The sequence below is a fragment of the Colobus angolensis genome, unplaced genomic scaffold, assembly GCF_000951035.1.
Source record: "Colobus angolensis palliatus isolate OR3802 unplaced genomic scaffold, Cang.pa_1.0 Scaffold115, whole genome shotgun sequence".
NCBI lineage: Eukaryota > Metazoa > Chordata > Mammalia > Primates > Cercopithecidae > Colobus > Colobus angolensis.
The window spans coordinates 3,105,389-3,124,207 of NW_012112586.1; positions in this window are offsets into that span (position 1 = coordinate 3,105,389).

Consider the following 18,819-nt stretch of genomic DNA (forward strand, 5'->3'; position numbering starts at 1 on the left):
ACCTAAATCTGCACCTCCCCCATCTCCACGGAACTAGCTGAAATGTTGGCTTTACTTATTTGGTAATTTCAGGAAACGCTTTTCACCATGATGGCATTATTTTGCCTAAGTAAGTAACCCCCACCCCGTGCGCAATTTGGGGGGTATACTTCCTAATTAAAAACAAACAGGTCAATGGGTCGATGTTTAAAACTCAATTCTGGTTTTTCCTTTTCAACTACGTCTCAAATTCAGCCATGACATTGCCACACAGCTGCCCTTGGTGGAGGTCAAATAACAGCCACCGCCTCATTTCTTAAGCATTTAGGCTGTATTTCACTGATCTGAAGACTAAATCTTTCATCTCTGACGTCTGCATGGGCTTTGTTCCCGACGGCGTCTTAGAATTGCTGTTGGGCAGGTCACTGTGGTGACAAGGTGGTCATCGCAGCCTGCCCAGGCTCACAAGTGGTCATAGCTGTTCATCAGTGACTTATGTATGCTGTCAGCACTACAGGTGTTGAGTTTAGTCATTGTTGAAGTGTTATTAAAAAAAAAACAAAACACTTTGGTTTGGTTTTGAAAAGCAGGCCTCGGTAGGCTATCAAAAAGGCAAATATTTGTTTTAAGTGGAATGACTCCAATTCCACATTTTTTTCTTCCAAAGCAACATCCAAGGGCTTTAGGGAATCCAGGAAGACATCCACAAATAGATGAAGCTGAGATTCGAGCACAAGGATGGGCCCCCACATGTCAAGCAGTGCCAGACTTGGCCAAAGGCACCGTCCTGGCTCTCAGGAAAGAGGAGAGAAACTTCCCAGCCAAGAGTGGTGGGGTAGCTGGCTCATGTACCACAGGAGATTATGATGAAGACGTTGTGTCAGACTGTATTTGGCAGGGACCTTTCTTCCTTAATGTTATTTTGTAGCGTTAAAATAACAATCATTTATCTTGCTCACGAATCTTCAATGTGTGCAGGGCTCAGGGGGACGGCTTGTCTCTGTTCCGTGAGGTGTCAGCCTGGGCCGCTTGCCTTGGCTTGAAGGATTTACTTCTAGCTTGGCGGGAGTGTGGCCGGTGCTGAGGGCTGGTGGCCTTGGTTGCTTTCCACATGGGCCTCTCCAGAGGCTGTTTTAGCTTCCTTACAACATGGCAGCCAGGGCATGAAAAGAGCAGGCATCCCGAGAGAGAGAGTGGAAACTGGCAGGGGGTCACTCCCACCATAGTCTACTGGTCAAGCCATAATAGAACCCAGTATCAAGACATGGTTCCCCAAGGTCATGCCCTTTGCAGCAACATGGATGGAGCTGGAAACCATTATCTTAAGTGAACTAACGCAGGAACAGAAAACCAAATACCACACGTTCTCACTTATAAGCAGGAGCTAAACATTGAGCGCACGTGGACACAAAGAAGGAAACAGACACTGGGGCTTACTTGAGGGTAGACGGTAGGAAGAGGGAGAGGATTGAAAAGGTACCTATTGGGTACTATGCTTATTACCTGGGTGGCAAAATAATCTGTACACCAAGCCCTTGCAACTCTCAATTTACCTACGTAACAAACCTGCACATGCACCCCCGAACCTAAAATAAAAGTTAAAAAAAGACATAGTTTCTTGTCTGTTTTTAAAACATACTGATTTATAATTCACAGGCCATAACATTCACCCTTTAAGGTATAAAATTCAGTGACTTTTAGTATATTTATAAGATTGTGCAACCATCACCACTATCTAATTCTAATACGTTTGTATCACCCCCCCCTCAAAGAAACCCCATACCCATTAGGAATCATTCCTCACCTCCTCCTTTGAGCCCCTAGAAACAACTAACCTACTTTCTGGGTCTGTGGATCTACAAAACCTCAAAGTCTTGTATAAATGAAATCAGATGATCGGTGGCGTTTCTTTTGGTGTGCCTTCTTTCACTTGCCGTGATGGTTCCAAGGCTCATCTCTGTTGCAGCGTGTGTCAGCACTCTTCTCTTTTTTATGGCTGAATGACATTCTGTTGTAGGGGATGTCACTTACTGATTATCTGTTTATCAAGAGGGACACTTAGATAGTTTCGACACTTTGGCTGTTACAAAGACGCTGCGGACATTTATGTACCAGTTTTTGTGTGGCCACAGGCCTCCAATTTTCTTGGGTATGTACCTGGGAGTGAAATTGTGGAGTCATATGATAACTCTACATTTATTTTAACTTTTAATTTAGGTTCAGGAGTACGTGTGCAGGTACGTGTTTGTTATGTAGGTAAACTCATGTCATGGGGTTTGTTTGACAGATTATGTCATCACCCAGGTACTAAGCCTAGTACTCAACAGTTCTTCTTACGGCTTCTCTCCCTCCTCCAAATCCCCACCCTCAAGTAGGCCCCAGCGTCTGTTGTTTCCCTCTTTGTGTCCATGTGTTCTCATCATTTAGTTCTCACTTATAAGTGAGAACATGTGGCATTTGCTAAGGATAATGACCTCCAGCTCCATCCATGTCCCTGCAAAGGAAATGATCTCATTTTTTTTTTGGCTGCATAGTATTCCATGGTGTATATGTACCATATTTTCTTTATTCAGTCTGCCATTGATGGACATCTAGGTTGATTTCATGTCTCTGCTATTGTGAGTGGTGCTGCAATGAGCATTCACGTGCCCGTGTCTCTATGGTAGAATGATTTATATTCCTTTGGGTGTATACCTGGTAATGGGATTGCTGGTTGGAATGGTAGTAACTCTATGTTTAAATTTTTGAAGAACTGACAAACTATTTTCCAAAGTGCCTGTACCATTTTATAATCCCACCAGTGATGTATGAAGATTTCAGTTTCCCTACCTGCCTGCCATCACTTATGAACACTCTTTTTGATTGTCGGCATTCTAGTGGGTATAAAGTTATGTCTCATTGTGTTATTGATTTGCATTCAAATAATGATTAATGGTGTGGAGCATTTTTTCATGTGCTTGTTGGCCATCTTTCTGTCTTCTTTGGAAAGAATAGAAAAATGTCTATTCAGATCCTATGGCTGCTTCTTAGCTGGCTTATTTGTCACTTTGTTACTGACTTGCAAGAGTTCTCTATTTGTTTGAGATATGAGTCTCTTATCAGAAATGCAATTTACAAAAACTTTTCCCCATTACATGAGTTGTCTTTTCTTGATGGTGTCCTTTGAAGTGTAGAAGTTTTTAACTTTGACGTTGTCCAACTTACCTTTTTCTTTTGTTGCATATGCTTTTGGTTTCATATCTAAGAATGCATTGCCAACTCAAAGTCATGAAGACTTACCCTTCTGTTTTCTATTAAGAGTTATATTGCTTTAGTTCTTACATTTAGGTCTTTGATCCATCCTAAGTTAATTTTTGTGCCTGGTGTGAGGTAGGAATCTCACTTATTTCTGTGGATATCCAGTTGTCCTAGAAACATCCACCAAAAAGACTATTCTTTTCCCCAATTAGTTGTCTTGGCACCCTTCTTAAAAATAAATAGGCCATAAATATGAGGGTTTATTTCTGGACTCTCAATTCCATCCCGTTGATCTCCATGTGTATCCTTATGCTATTACAATGCTGTGTTGATTGCTGTAACAGTGTACTGAGTTTTGAATTCAGAAAGTTTTAGTCCTCCAACACAGTTATTTTTAAAAATTGTTTGGACTGTTAGGGGTCCCTTGCATTTCAATGTGAATTTTAGGATCATTTTGTTAATTTCTGCAAGGAAACCAACTGTAACATTGATAGAGATTGCCTTGAAGCTGTAGATCAATTTGGGGAGTATTGCCATCTCAACAATATTAAGCCTTCCCAACCACAAACATGAGATATTCTTTCCATTTATCTAGGTCTTTAATTGATATTTTAGATAGTGTATATACCTTGTACTTCTCTTAAATTTATTGCTAGATATTTAATGCCTTTTGATGCTATTGTCAATGTATTTGTCTTCTTACTTCCATTTTTGGACTTCATTGCTAGTGTGTAGAGATTTTTTTTGAGTTTTACATGTTGATATTTTGTCTTGCAAACTTGCTGAGCTCATTTATGGACTCTAATTTTTTTTGTGGACACCTTAGGATTTCTTTTTTATTTGCAAGATCATGTCATCTGTAACTAGAGATAGTTTTACTTTTTCCTTTCTATCTGGAAGCCTTTCCCCTCCCAACTCCACTTGTTATACAGAAGAATGTCAAAATACTTGGGGTTCTGTTTGAAAACCATCAACCTAATTAGTAGTGGTATATAATTAATGGTGGATCTTAAAATGGACAGCATCTAAGATTTGAAGATGTATAGCTGATACAACCGGTTATTTTAAATATAGCTCATTTTACTTTTCACGTTTCCAAGAGACAGATGCTATTATGGTCTCCATTTCACACATGAGGATCCTGAGGCACAAAAAGGCTACACCACATACTAGAGGTGATCCTATTGTGAGATGGTGGGGCTGGGATTTAACCCAGATCATCTGGCTCCAGCTCTTGTCCTCTATTGATCTCTAAGTCATCACACCCAATCCACTGTATTAAATAAGGTACGCCGCCTGTGAAAGCAACCATCATTTCCCCAGCAACTGTGTCCTCCTCCTCAGGAGAAGAATAACAGTTCTCAAACAGCTTGCACTCCACTCTTGTAACATATATTTACATTTTGATGAATAATAGACATCCTGCCTGGTCACTTTGAAATTTGACTTTGACTGTACTGAGGCCATCTCATTCTCAAATTTCCTTGTGAACTAGTAGTGTTTGCCATGTCATGCTTTTGCCATCTTTGGACTATTTAGGGTGTTGCCTTTAAGAGGCACTTGACTTTAGGCCATTTTCAGATGATACTCTGGCTTGGGTGGAGCTCTCTGTTCTGAGAGAAGAAAAATATCACGTGCAAGTTGTTGAGGCTTGTAACTTTTTACAGTATATCTCCCGCATACAAAACCTTCTGCGGCCAGGTGTGTTGGCTCAAACCTGCAATCCCACCACTCTGGGAGTCGAGGTAGGAGGATTGCTTGATCTCAGGAGTTCGAGACCAGCTGGGCAACATAGTGAGACCCCATCCCTACAAAAAAATTTAAAAAGCCAGGCATAGTGGTACACATCTGTGGTCCCAGCTACTCAAGAGGCTGAGGCAGGAGGATCACTTGAGCCCAGAAGTCAGAGGCTACAGTGAGCCAGGTTTGTATCCCAGAACTATAGTCTGGGCAGCAGTATGAGACTTAGTCTCATAAAAGAAAAAAAACCATTTGCAATTAGACTCCTGAGCATGGAGTGTTTGTTTTAATCAGCACCATCTCGGTATCAAGTCTAAGAGACTGCAGATATTTAAATTACTAAATAAAAGAACTGTGGATTCTCTTTAGAAAGAGCACAACTCAATTCTGTAATTCCAGTTTTATGTTAACAATGTCTACAATTTTAATGCTTTTCTAAAAAAAAGATTTTTCTGTGGTACTGGGAAAACAGACGAATCTCCAGAACTGAGTCCTACCAACAGATATTGCAAGTATCCGTTAGGAATTACGCTTGTCTCCACAAAACAAAAACTTGACTCTAGTGGCTTTACCAAGTAGGGGTTTGTTTTGCTCACATAACAAGAAGTCACGAGATGGAAAAACCCGGACAATGCAGCAACTCCATTATCTTCCCGCCCCACCCTCCTTATGCATGACTTTCATATCCATGGTGACCTCATGGCTGCAAGAAGGCTGCCACACCTCCAGACTTCCATCTATTCCAGGTAGAAAAAAGAAGGAAAATCCCAGATGGGAGCTAAAGAAAGAAAACGAAACTTTATGGCATTATCAGTCTCTACGACCTTTTGAAAAATTTTCAGGCAATGTTGAACAGCTTCAGAAGTTGTGTAGAAGGTAGGTGATTTGTAGAGGCTTAATGCCAGATTGCGAGAAACTCTTTAGAGTACAGACAATGGCAGAACACGGCTCTGTTTATTTACTTGGGGAATATAGAAGGAAATGTCAATATTTATGTCAGGCAAACATGAGGCATCGGGTAGGTAGAGAAATCATTATTACTACCCCTTGTTCACTGCACATGGGCCATGTCTCATAAATGTACCAAGTAGACTCTCACCTCTGGTTCTGCCAGTGCTTTCCCTTTTGTCTGAACTATTATTTCTCTCTGGGTGTCAGCATGGCTCATTCTCTCACTTCCTCTGGATCTTGGTGTGTGCTGGTTACTGACCTGTCAACTCTCAGCTCCAAACCTGCCCTCTGATGCTCTGCTCAGCATTCCTAGGCCGGCCTCTGCAGAGCATGTTTCTTCTCTGCCAACCAGTTATGTTAGGCAGGGGCTCGGTGCTAGAGAGAAACCATGAGGTTCAAGAAGGGCCTCCTCCTCCCTCTTTGCTTGCTGTCGCTGTTGCAGCCACCCCAGCAACAGCACTGTCCAGCCAGGTTCACTTCACCCCAAAATCAGCAGTGAATCCAGCTCCTAGCTTCTTTAGCACTCCCAGAAGCAACCTCTGATAGAATAGAAGTGGGGCTCCTCCTCAAGCTCCTTAGGTTCCTGCATTCACTGAATAGCACCCCCTCTTCAGGGACCTAAGCCATGGCTCCAAGGGCTCTTCCTCTGAGCTTCTAAGTGCTCATCACCCATCTCTTCCCCTGCTCTCCAGCCTAGGGTGTCAGTCGCATCTGTGGTTACCATTGCTGGGTTCCTTTCTGTTCCCTTTTGGCTGTGTCAGTCCTCCAGCACCCTTGTTACCCATTTCCTGTATTGTATCCTCTCTGCTGAAATACCTGCTGTGACCTCTGTCATAGGGCCTGAATCTAGACTGATACACTGCTCAAGTGACACCTTTGCAAAGAGGACTTCCCTCATCACCCAGTCTAAAGTAATACCCAATTTGTCATTCTTTGTCCCCTCTCTGCCTTTTTTTCATAAAATGTATCTCCACATACGCATACATTTAAGTTCCTGTGTACCATAGACTGGGTGGCTTACAGAATAGCAATTTGTTTCTCACAGTTCTAGAGGCTGGGAAGTCCAAGATCTAGGCACTAGCCTATGCAGTTCCAGGTGAGGGCTCTCTTCCTGGCTTGTAGATGGCTGCCTTCTCACTGTGTCCTCACGTGGTTGACAGCAGAAGAGCTGGCTCTTTGGTATCTCTTACAATTAGGGCACCAATTCTATTCTGGAGGTCCCACCCTCATGACCTCATCTAAACCTAATTACTTCCCCAAAACCTCATTTCCTGACACCACCACACTGGGGGGCAGGGATCTGACATGTGAATTTTGGGGGAGAATATATAATTCAGTCCATAGTAGATTCTCTTTCCCTTTAGTGATTTCTGTTGAATGACACATTCTGTTTTCCTTTCAAGCTTTTTATTATTATTATTATTATTTTTTTACTGCTGGATTGATTCTCATAGATGCTCTAACCTCTCTACAAAAGAATGCATCTCAGGGCAAATGACATTTCCCTGCAGATTCAATTAGTTATGAAGGAACGTGGGATCTGACAGCAAGAGTTGGGATAAGGCAATATGCCAGCTGTTCATACCCACATTCTTGATTATTCTGCAGAATAGATTCATTTTGAAGTCCCTTAAAAGCATTAATACATCACAAGGGCATAAATTCTCTATTTCTCATGTATCATATCTTCAAAAAACTGAATTCTTATTAATTTTTTACTTTGCCTTTCTTGATTTAAAAAAAGGATGTTTCTTTTTAATCCTATAGGCAGAACCTAAAGATACGTGTTCAGTATTGAAGTGGGTTATTCAGTGTCCTATTTGAGCAGCCTCATTTGAAATGATGGGCTTTTCATCATTTCAATGTTTCAGGTAAACAGTTGTCTATTAGCAGTGAGCATATAAGATAGGGCAGAGATCCAACCTTGCCCTCAAAACACTTACAGTCAATATCAGTCAAGGTTCTTAATGTCAAGCCACAGAAAGCCACTCTGGCTAATTTAAGCAGAGAAAGGATTTACTAATTTAAGCAGAAAATAGTTATTGGTAAATTAATAAAGTTAGAAAGTAGAATGGTGGTTTGCCAAGGGCTAAGGGAAGGGAGAATGGGGTGATTGTTTAATGTGAACAGAGTTTCAGTTTTGCCAGATGGAAAGGGTCCCGGAGATGGATGGTGGTGATGGTTGTACACTGTGAATGTATTTCATGCCACTGAATGGCTAAGATGGCAGATTTTGTGCTATGTGTATTTTACCACAATTTAAAATTAAAAGATATTAAACAGCAAATAGAATTTCTAAGTCAGCCAGAGAACAAGGCTTTGTGGGTTCACATGCAGGAGTGTGATGCGGGCTTCCACAGCAGGAACAGACAATGCCATCTGTCCTGAGGGCTTCCCCACCAGGACGACCTCTGGAGGCCAATCTGTCACTCGCTCTCTCAGGGTGGATCCCATGCAATCTCTCCTCTCCTCCACTAGTGACAGATTTAAAATCTCCAGTGCATACCTCTGATGGTCAGAGCCTGGGTCACCTGCCTGCCAGCAGCTTCAGGAGAGTGTGGCATCTCCATATCTCCAGTGGGAGGCAGGCTCTGCTAGATCAAGTGGGAGACTCCTTGGGACTAAGATAGGGGTCAGAGCAGGTGGCTGTAGCAATTATCAGCACTCTTCACCAAATACTTTCATGTCCCCTCTTCTTGCCCCTGGTAGGATGTACTTTCTACTTCCTTGAGAGCCATTGACATGACCTGCTTTGGTCAATGAAGTGTAAGTGAAAGTGGCTTGCAAAACATCTGGCAGAAAACTTCAAAACCAGTGCTTGGTTTTCTCACATTTTCTCTCTTCCCCTGTGCCTTAGAGACCCCTCCGCAATCCAGACAAGGGCTTCTCTGCCAGGTCCTGGAATGGCTGCGGACAACTCTCAGTGAACTCATAACACAAAGTATAAGCATTTGTTCTTTTAAGGCACAGACAGTTGAGACTTATTTGTTATTGCAGCATAACCTAGACCATCCTGACTGATACAGGAGCCCAAAGGAATCACAGTGTTTGCTGAACAAAGAGTAGAAGCTTCAAGCTGGCTGAAAGACTGTTAGAAAAAAGCTTTCCTGACAAAGAAATGTTAGCTGAGCCATGTGTCATTTCTAGTTATTCCACATGATTAATTTGGTGATCTCTGTGAGTGTGAGTCATAGCAGTAATAGTAGTAGCCTGTGAATGACTCTTCTTTCTCAATTTAGAATGCAGAGGATTCTGAAACTGTCAAATTGTGTTCAGTGAGGACATGCTCACGGTTCCTATGACACAATCTATTTTACTTGGGTGATAGTGTTTTCAGCCACCTGGTGGGAACGACCTCACTTTTACAGGTCAGGCCTTACTTGTTTTTAGCTGAGCACCCTTCAAATTAGATTAGTGGTTTAGGATTCATCAGGAGGGTCCTGGGAACGTTGGCAGCACTTACTCATTTACCCTTTGATGTGGGAATTTCCTGTGTCCCTGAAGTACTTCTCTTAAGAGAGAATTGCAGAAAGAAACAGAGACAGGCCCGCAGAGGGGGCACTTGAATGCCTGGCTGGCTGTGGGTGTAGTGAGGAGCAGCCTGCATGGGCACAGGACATCTCCCTCTCATTTCCCACTGTTCCTGTTTTGAAAGCTGGAACCGGATGAAGGCCAATTTAAGCAAAGCTGGGCACATCTCTGCAGTTGATCCTATCAAAGTGGCTGGTGTGCAGACCTAAAGGCTGTGGAGAGAAAGCGGTTAATGTTTTTTTAAAATAACTCCCTGGGCTTTATGTCCTTCGTCCCATCCTACAGATGAGGAGGCTGAGACAAAGAGATGTTTACAGATAGGTCAGAAACCTGTGGCCTCATATCAGAGCAGAATTTTTGACCCAGGCAGTCTCTTTCAGGAATCTGCAAAATACAGTGCATGTGTGTATTGCAAAAATAATTTTGGTTACACAGATATGGTGGTCTCTCCTCGTGTACCTGTACTCACACACAGCACTGCTGTCATGGGGGTAATTTTGAATTTGAAGGACAAACTGAATGATGTCTGTGTAAATTTGAGCAAGAGATCCTGAATCTCTAATATGTCCTATCATTATCAAATGTTTCTTTACACTATTTTCACACTAAGTTTGCATTTCTGTTTTTCTGTGCCTGAGTGAATGTAATGGGTTGACAAAACCAATACAGTACAGTATAACATGTTGTTCATATAAATCATCATCTACAGGGGCAGTGTAGTGTGGTGGCTAAGTCACGTGCCCTGGTTCGAATCCCGGCTCTGCCACATGGTCCTTAGTCCTCTAAGTGCTTCAGCTTTCTCATCCATAAAATAGAAATAATATTATCAATCTCACTGGGTTGTTCCAAGAGTTAAATGAGTTAATCCAAGTCTATGATCCTTTCTTGGCCTACCTTCAGTAGCTCTGGAAACCTTACACTTTGTAATAAGAAATGAGGTTATTTACAGCCTTATTACTATGACACAGTGTGAACACACATAATTTCACTACAGAAATATGACTATGTTATTACAGAACACTGCCCAAGTTTCAAAACACATCTGGACCTAGGGAGTTTGGATAAGAGGTTGAGGAACTATCTATGTGAAGATACATACAGAAATAGATTTTAAAAAAATGTATACACACACACACACACACACACACGCACACACACACACACATATATACACAGACGCATGGCAGCCCATTCCAGTTTGTCCTCTGTAGGCTTGCCTATAATCTCATCCAAACACTCTCTAAGAGTCAAAACTATTATTTTTATTTTGTTCTGGACAGCAGGAGGGAGAATGGGTGATAATGACTTTATATGTTACTGTGGCTTACATGAACATCTGTATTCTCTAATAGAGATCTTCCGGAAATAACATCTCAGCATGTATGAGTGACATTCTGGTGCGGATACCTCCGGTACTAGGTGGAAAGCTCAGGTGATGAGTCAGTCTGGCTCCTGTCTCTGCTCTAATTATTCTAGGGAGACAGGCAGGCATGTGGGGCCAGGGTGCGCTGGCAAATTCTAATCACCGACCAGTTATACCAGCCCTACAAATTTATATCTTGCTTATACAAAAAGTTTATCACTGTGGGAATATGCTTTCAGCTTTTTCAAAATACAAATTTTAGACAAAATACAAATTTTAGTCTTGTTGCAAAAAATGGCCACACCTTAGCAGCACTGATAATCGGAAATTCTTAAGTCTGAGTATTTTAGGTTATAGTTTTCTCTTGATAATACTAGTAATTAATAGAGAATACTAGTAATACTTGATAATACTAGTAATCACAAATAATCTTTAATGTTACTTTGAAATTCTTAAAGCATATAGTCAAATGTTAGCCAGAACATTATATATATTCCTATATGTGTGTGCATATATAAACATATACTATATGTTATCTATATTATAATAGACTATGTAAATTGTGTATATAATTAACAAATGTTTAAAATGAAAAAGGAAATTTTAACTATATTTCACTTGTTAAAAAATTAACTGATTCACAAAAGTAAAAGCAAGCAAAGGCCAAGCAAACTGAAATACACCAGCTCTCCTCTGTGCTTTCCTTGAGGGCTCAAGGCTCCTGTGACCAATCATAAACAAGAGGTATTTTCATACAAAAATTTAATTTGAATGCTATTCAATACACTAGCGTCACGAACGTTTAAAAAAGTAGTCGTATTTATGTGCTCAAAATCCAATTTCACTAATTTCTCTTAATATCCACCCTGGAGGATTCATACCCAACTGTTATTTCCAGAGAGAGAGATAAAGGCGAGAAAAGGTCAGAGGGAAATTGCACTTAATATTTGATTTGATTTCTTTGGATAGAGATGCATGTACTTCTATACAAATTTCACACACACACACACACACATGACACATGAAGCAACATGCGTGCCTTATGTTGCTTTCTGTTTACCTTCACAGCAACCTTCGAGATGTGTGAGTTTAAGCAGATGCAACACCCTTTGACAACAAAAGACGCAGCACACTGGGTTAAAGTGGATTGAAATCAGACATGTCATATTTTAGGAGAGAATGCATGCAAGTAGGGCATTAGTCCAATTCTTTTGTACCAAGCATTTCAAAGTTGAGACCCAGTGGGTGGGGCGAAAATAAATCAAGCCCTCCTATGGCGAGAATGTACACGGACTCCAGCATTTCCAATCTGACCCTATCTTTTGCTCTCCGGATTGTCAGCTGCTTCGGGGGTTGTCTGATATATGCCTCCTTTTCTCACTTCTAAGACTTTTTAGCTGGGAGTGTGTTTGAAAACACTTCAGAAAAAGGATGGAAAACACAGTGTCTACTTTGAAATGCATTCCTTTGTTAAATCCCTCTCCCAGGAGGACCAGGCTCCTAACACCTGAGGGCAGCCGATGACTGACTCTGCTCTCCCTGGTGACCTCACATGCTCCCGGCAGCTCCAGCACAGAGCTCTCGTTCTCACTCAGCTATTATAACAAAGTTGTACAGGAAAAGAAAAAAAAAATCCTTCGTCCCATCCTTAATTGGGCACTCTTGAGAAAGGAGATGCTGGGAAATGTTTCTAGACATCTGACTCTTATAAGGAATTCTACATATTATCCAAGGGTAGATATGAAAAGTCTTTTCTTGACAAATCATCCCAGCATTTAAAAACATTTACCTCCAGAAATGTATCTGGGTATTTTCTCTTAGATGACATTCCTCAATGATAACCTCATCGTGAACAAGGTTGTAATGTGTGGCGATCTTTACAGATGGTAACAGAGCTTCCAGTAAAAAGTGTTCTATTAGTAAGCCCTCATGGTGTCTCAGCTCAGCAGAAACAGAAAAGAAGGCTGATTTCCCTCCCTACATTTTATTATAAAAACTTTCAAAGATACAGAAAAATGGAAAGAACTCTAGAGAGAACTCGTAATGCCCACACCAAGACTGTGCACCTTGCATTCCGCGTGACCTGCTTCCTCCCAGCCTCTCCTCTCTCCATCTGTCCAGTCATCCATCAGTCCTTCTTGGTCTTTTGCTGTCAGGAGCCTAATTGGAGCTGTTGGTGGCTCTCTCTCAGGGAGGGGACGTGATGATACGTCTCCATCGGGCCTGTCCGAAGAGCGAGGGGAGGATACACACCCTGGCTGCTGGAAGAAGGCACTGGAGTCTCCCAGCAGCGGAAGAGCAGACCCTTCAAGGATTGGATGCTCCTCCCTGTCTTGACACTGGCCTTTTCCTCATAAGGCTCCTCCACCAAGATTTGTACCCAGCTTATAATACTGCAATATAGATCTTATCATCCAGCCAGAAAGAAACCAGGTATGCACTCGGTCCTAGGCAGACATCGCTTTAGAACCTCTATGCTCTGTAAAAAGGGGCCTCTTTTATATACACGGAACACACATCAAGTGTACAAATTTTTTTTTTTTTTTTTTTTAGATGTAAAAAAATAAAGAGGTTGGAGTGCAGTGGTGTGATCTCGGCTCACTGCAACCTCCTGTTCCCGGGTTCAAGCAATTCTCCTGCCTCAGTCTCCTGAGTAGCTGAGATTACAGGAGCCCACCACCACACCTAGCTAACTTTTTGCTGTATTTTTAGTAGAGATGGGGTTTCACCATGCTGAACAGGCTGGTCTCGAACTCCTGACCTCAAGTGATCCACCTGCCTCGGCCTCCCAAAGTACTGGGATTACAGGCATGAGCCTCTGTACCTGGCCAACTGTACAAATCATAAGTGTTCAACTGAACAAATCCCTACATCTGCATGCATTCACAGAAGTACCACTCGGTTCCAGAGAGAGCAGAGGTTTCCAGCCCCTGGGCATGGACTGGTACTGGTCCATGGCCTGTTAGGAACCAGGCTGCACAGCAGGAGGTGAGCGGTGGGCAAACAAGCATTTCTATCTGAGCTCCGCCTGCTGTTAGATAAGCAGTGGCATTAGATTCTCACAGGAGTGAGAACCCTATTGTGAACTGCACGCTCCAGAATTCTTTGCTGTGGGGTGCTCCTGCGTACTGTGGCATGCTATCAGCAACCCTGGTCTCTACCTACTAGATGCCAGTGGAACCCTCCCAAGTTGTAACAACCAGTAATATCTCCAGGCGTTGCCAATTGTCCCCAAGAGAAATGGACCCCAGTTGAGAACCACTGATATAAACAATATAAAAAACAGGAAAAGTCAAAGATCCATGCATTATCTCCCTGATATTCACTCCATGTTTATGGTTTACCATCAGGGACTCCAGTGGGTCCTTATGAGAATCTAATGCCTGATGATCTGAGGTGGAAGTTTCATCCCAAAGCCATCCCCCCACCTCCACCTCAGCCTGTGGAAAAATTTTCTTCCACAAAACCAGGCCCTGGTGCCAGAAAGGAACACTGAGATACAGGACATTTGCAGCACCCAGAAGGCTCCCCTGAGCCCACCCCTGAGGGGAATCACAAATCCAACCCTTGAGACCCTGAGTTTGTTTTGCCTGTACTCTAATGTCACGTAGGTGGAATCGAATACTCTGTACTCCTTTGGGTCTTCTCCAGCACTGCCTGCTACGTTCATCTACATTGTTGCTTGTATTAGCAGCCCAGTCTTTTAAATAAGGAAATATTAGAACTTAAAATAAGGAAGACTAACAGAATTCTGATTCTCCCAATGGTGTCTACTTGGGTGCTGTATTAGTTTGTTTTCATGCTGCTGATAAAGACATACTAGAGACTGGGCAATTTACCAAAGAAAAATATTTAATGGACTTACAGTTCCATGTGGCTGGGGAGGCCTCAAAATCATGGCGGAAGGCAAGGAGGGGCAAGTCACGTCTTACATGGATGGCAGCAGGCAAAGAGAGAACTTGTGCAGGGAAACTCCAGTTTTTAAAACCATTAGATCTCGTGAGACTTATTCACTCTCACGAGAACAGCATGGGAAAGACCCACAACCATGATTCGATTACCTCCCACCAGGTTCCTCCCATGACATGTGGGAATTGTGGGAGCTACAATTCAGGGTGAGATTTGGGTGGGGACACAGCCAAGCTATATCAGGTGCCCTTTTCCAATGTCAGATTTTTTCTTTTCAAATAAAAGTGTGCATTTGTCGGCACCCCAAGCCTGTGCTTTCCCTACCTTCAGAGAGGGAGACCAGTCTCCAAAGCCCAGGATGGCAAACCACAGATATGGAGTGAATGTCGTTCAGATAATGCATGGATCTTTGCCTTTTCTGGTTTTTCATCTTTGTTTATGTCAGTGGTTCTCAACTGGGGTCCATTTCTGCTCCTGGGGACAACCGGCAATATCTGGAGATATTACTGGCTGATACATCTTGGGAGGATTTCACTGGCATCTAATAGGTAGAGACCAGGTTTGCTGATAGCATGCCACGGTACACAGGAGCACCCCCACAGCAAAGAATTATGATGCCAAATGTTAGAATGGTGCAAAATATTGAGAAACCTGGCTTATGCCTTTTATCCATCTCTAATGGATCTCTTTGAACCTCCATCTCTTTGAGCTTGATGTGCACTGAACTCTGGCTCAAGCCCTGGTCTACCCTGGAAAGCCTCCTCTGAAGATTGGTGGCTCCTAGCCCCTCCCAATGGCTGAGACAATAAGACCCTTATTTACCATGGCCAAGATACTAAATCAGTAGTTCTCAACCCTTGATGTTCATTAGAACCACCAGGAAGGGGGCCCAGCATCTGAGATTGGTAAAAGTTCTCTGGGTGACTCTAGTGAGGCTGGGGTCAAAAACCAAATCTCTGGCCCTTGCTACTCTAGGTGTGGTTGAAAGTGTGGCAGCCCCACCACCTTGTTACAAATGCAGAATTTCATCCCCCAACACATGCGTGCACTTACAGAACCAGAAGCTGCATTTTCACTCACATGCCCGTCAAACATGGGAAACTCCACCCTGGATGATCTAGTCCCGCCTCTCTCCAGCCTCACCTTCAGCCCTCTTCCAGCCTGTTCCAGCCTCAGCCATCCTCCCTGGGGCTTCAGTGTCATCTTCCCAGAGGTGATGGCATATCACCCCCACCTGCCCCCACCTCATTGCTCTGTTTGCTCCATAGCTCGTGTCACTGTCTGAAATGACACTTTTTGTTTGTTTGTTTTTGAGACAGAGTCTCACTCTGTCACCCAGGCTGGAGTGCAGTGGTGTTATCTTGGCTCACTGCAAGCTCCGCCTCCCAGGTTCAAGTGATTCTTCTGCCTCAGCCTCCCGAGTAGCTGGGACTACAGGCACGTGCCACCACACCCAGCTAATTTTTGTCTTTTTAGTAGAGATGGGGTTTCACCATGTTGGCCAGGCTGGTCTCGAACTCCTGACCTCAAGTGATCTGCCCACCTTGGCCTCCCAGAGTGTTGGGATTACAGGCGTGAGCCACCACGCCCGGCCTGAAATTACATTTTTGTTTGTTTGCATGTTTGCTTTCTGTTCTCCATCTCCTGCCAGGTAGCCTTCACTATGGCAGAGACTTTGTTTGTCTTAGGAATTGTATTCCTAGCATGAGGAATAATGCTGTTGTTTAATTTCTGAATAAATGCTGCTGCAACTCTTAACAACATTTAACAACTGATATCCTGAGTTAGGTATGTGCTTTTTCTTCTCATCGACCTCTCCCCAGGTGGATTGGGATCTTACCTCCAGGAAGCATCTTTCTATTGATGGGCGCTGCTCTTGAGTGCCTGGCCTGGAGGCTTCCTGTAGGCAGTAGGAGCACAGATTGGACGGATGGATGGTGAGCAAGAGTTTTTTGATTCGGGTCATTTTTTAAATAGTAAATACATTCAGCGACCAATCTTCCACGGTGAGGGAGAGCGTGTGCTGGGACTGAAAGCCACATGTCACCACCAGTCCTATTCGAATACTGGTCGTCAGCGCTGTGAACTAAAGCAGAACTAATACTTTTACATTTCACTCTTCTCCTGACCCCATCCGCCAAGATAAAGATGAAAAGACCCTGGCATTGTCCAGTGGGAGGGAAAAATCAAGCTCCACAGAACTTTTCTAAATTGGATTAGCATCTCCTGCCCTCACGTGCTTCTTTATTCAGGGAATTTCCAAGTCAATGTTGCAGACGTGAACGTGGCACGGGATTGCACGCTTTCGGGATGGAAGTATTTGGGCTTCCTAAGTGCGTCGACGAGAAGAGACCAATTACCTCAAATTTTTCTTATTTTATCTTTAGCCTCTAAACATAGCACACAGTAAATCATCTTGGATATCTAGGGATCCCTTTCTTCAGATGATTATAAAGATTCAACTGAAATGGCCCTTACCCTCATTTCGCGGGGAGGAAAACAGAACTGTTAAGACTACCTGTTGCTGCTGATCAACCAACTGATGCCAGGTGGTGGGTCCAGCCCAGCAGGCATGGCGACTCCATGGGTCTCTAGCTATGGGGCCACCCCCACGGATCACACGGTTTCCAGACACTTAAGCGTGCGTTCCATTCCCCACCTTACAGCCCATCTCTCATCTCATCAATACTTGGAGGAACTGAGGAAAAAATTGGTGTGAGAAGTCCAGAGAAGGAATCTCAACTTTCCACTCTTTGCTCGATCTTCGGATTACGTCTCTGAACAACCTGAGCCTTAAACAAAGGTTTAAAATAGCAGAAAGGCAGATGGTAAATGCAACCCCGCCCGATCGGTGCTATTCGAAACAAAAATGCTGGGGGTGGGAGTTTTGCGTATGAAAAAGCCATCCAGGGTCGTGGCCATTCAAGGAACCCCTCCAGAAGGAGGAAGGGGGTGAAAAACTTTGTGAAAAGTGTTTGGGGGTGGGGGAATAAAGAGGCCTTAAAAGGGAAGCTGAACGCTTTGCTGCCTGGCGGTGGCAGTGAGCAGCGGCTCCCCCCTGCCGGGGGCGTTGATGAATAGTGCTGCAGCGTCAAGCTGGGCCCGGGCTGGGCTGGGAGGCCAGGCTAAGGCAGTGCACGGGGGCTCAGCCATTCTAAACGCAAATGAAGGGGACCCTTTCCACCCAGGCCCAAAGGGGGAGGATTAGAACAGGGAGTTCAAAGCTCTAAAATGGCTTGTTCGTTCTTTCTTTTTTCCTCCCCCCCTTTATTTTTTAAAGGGGCCAGAAATATGGCTGGTGATTATCCCAAGTTATTGCTACAAAGAATTTTGAAATTAAAAGATAAGCACGCTGAGGAAGCTCAGTAATTTTCATAAAAGGGGACTTAAAACAGATGTGCCCTCTTTAATCGAAGCAAGCTTGAAAAAATAGAAATGCATTTTTAACATAGCAGGGGGAAAATCACACGGCTTCACGTTTGTCCCCTGAGTATTGCTGCGTGTGAATATCTGTGGGCATGGCGAGGTGGTACTAATGCGCTCGGGCAGCCGCAAATGGCAGGTGAACGTGCTTTCATCTTCCTGGCCCTGGGGTAAATGACCAGCCTCTGTGCTCCAGACCTTTTGCTAACTAATTTAATTTTTTTTTAATTCGTTCAACAATCTGCCATCCAGAATGTGATGATGGCATAAAGCAACAGACCATTATTTGCAAGGAAAGCCCAGATTTTGTCAACAAAGTAACCCTTTTCTTCCTCTTTGCAGGAGATGGTTTTTCCATGTTTTCTTTTTGACAGTTTGCACAAAGCAAATTCACGCTTAAACAAGGTTGGTTTGTTTTTATTTCAGATTGTCGACATGTCAGCCATTCAGCTTTAGCCCCAATTCGTCTCTTCACCAGATGAGGGTAGCTGTGTGTTAATTCTTACCAAAACCAGAATGTCACTTCTCCTCCTTTCCTGCATGGTGAGAAGGAGACGAAAGTGCTTGGTCTGAGATTCCCTGAGAAGAGAAACCAAAGACCGTCAGACCAGCAACAGCGCCTTTAACCAGTGAAACCAAAGACCGTCAGACCAGCAACAGTGCCTTTAACCAGTGAAAAAAAGACC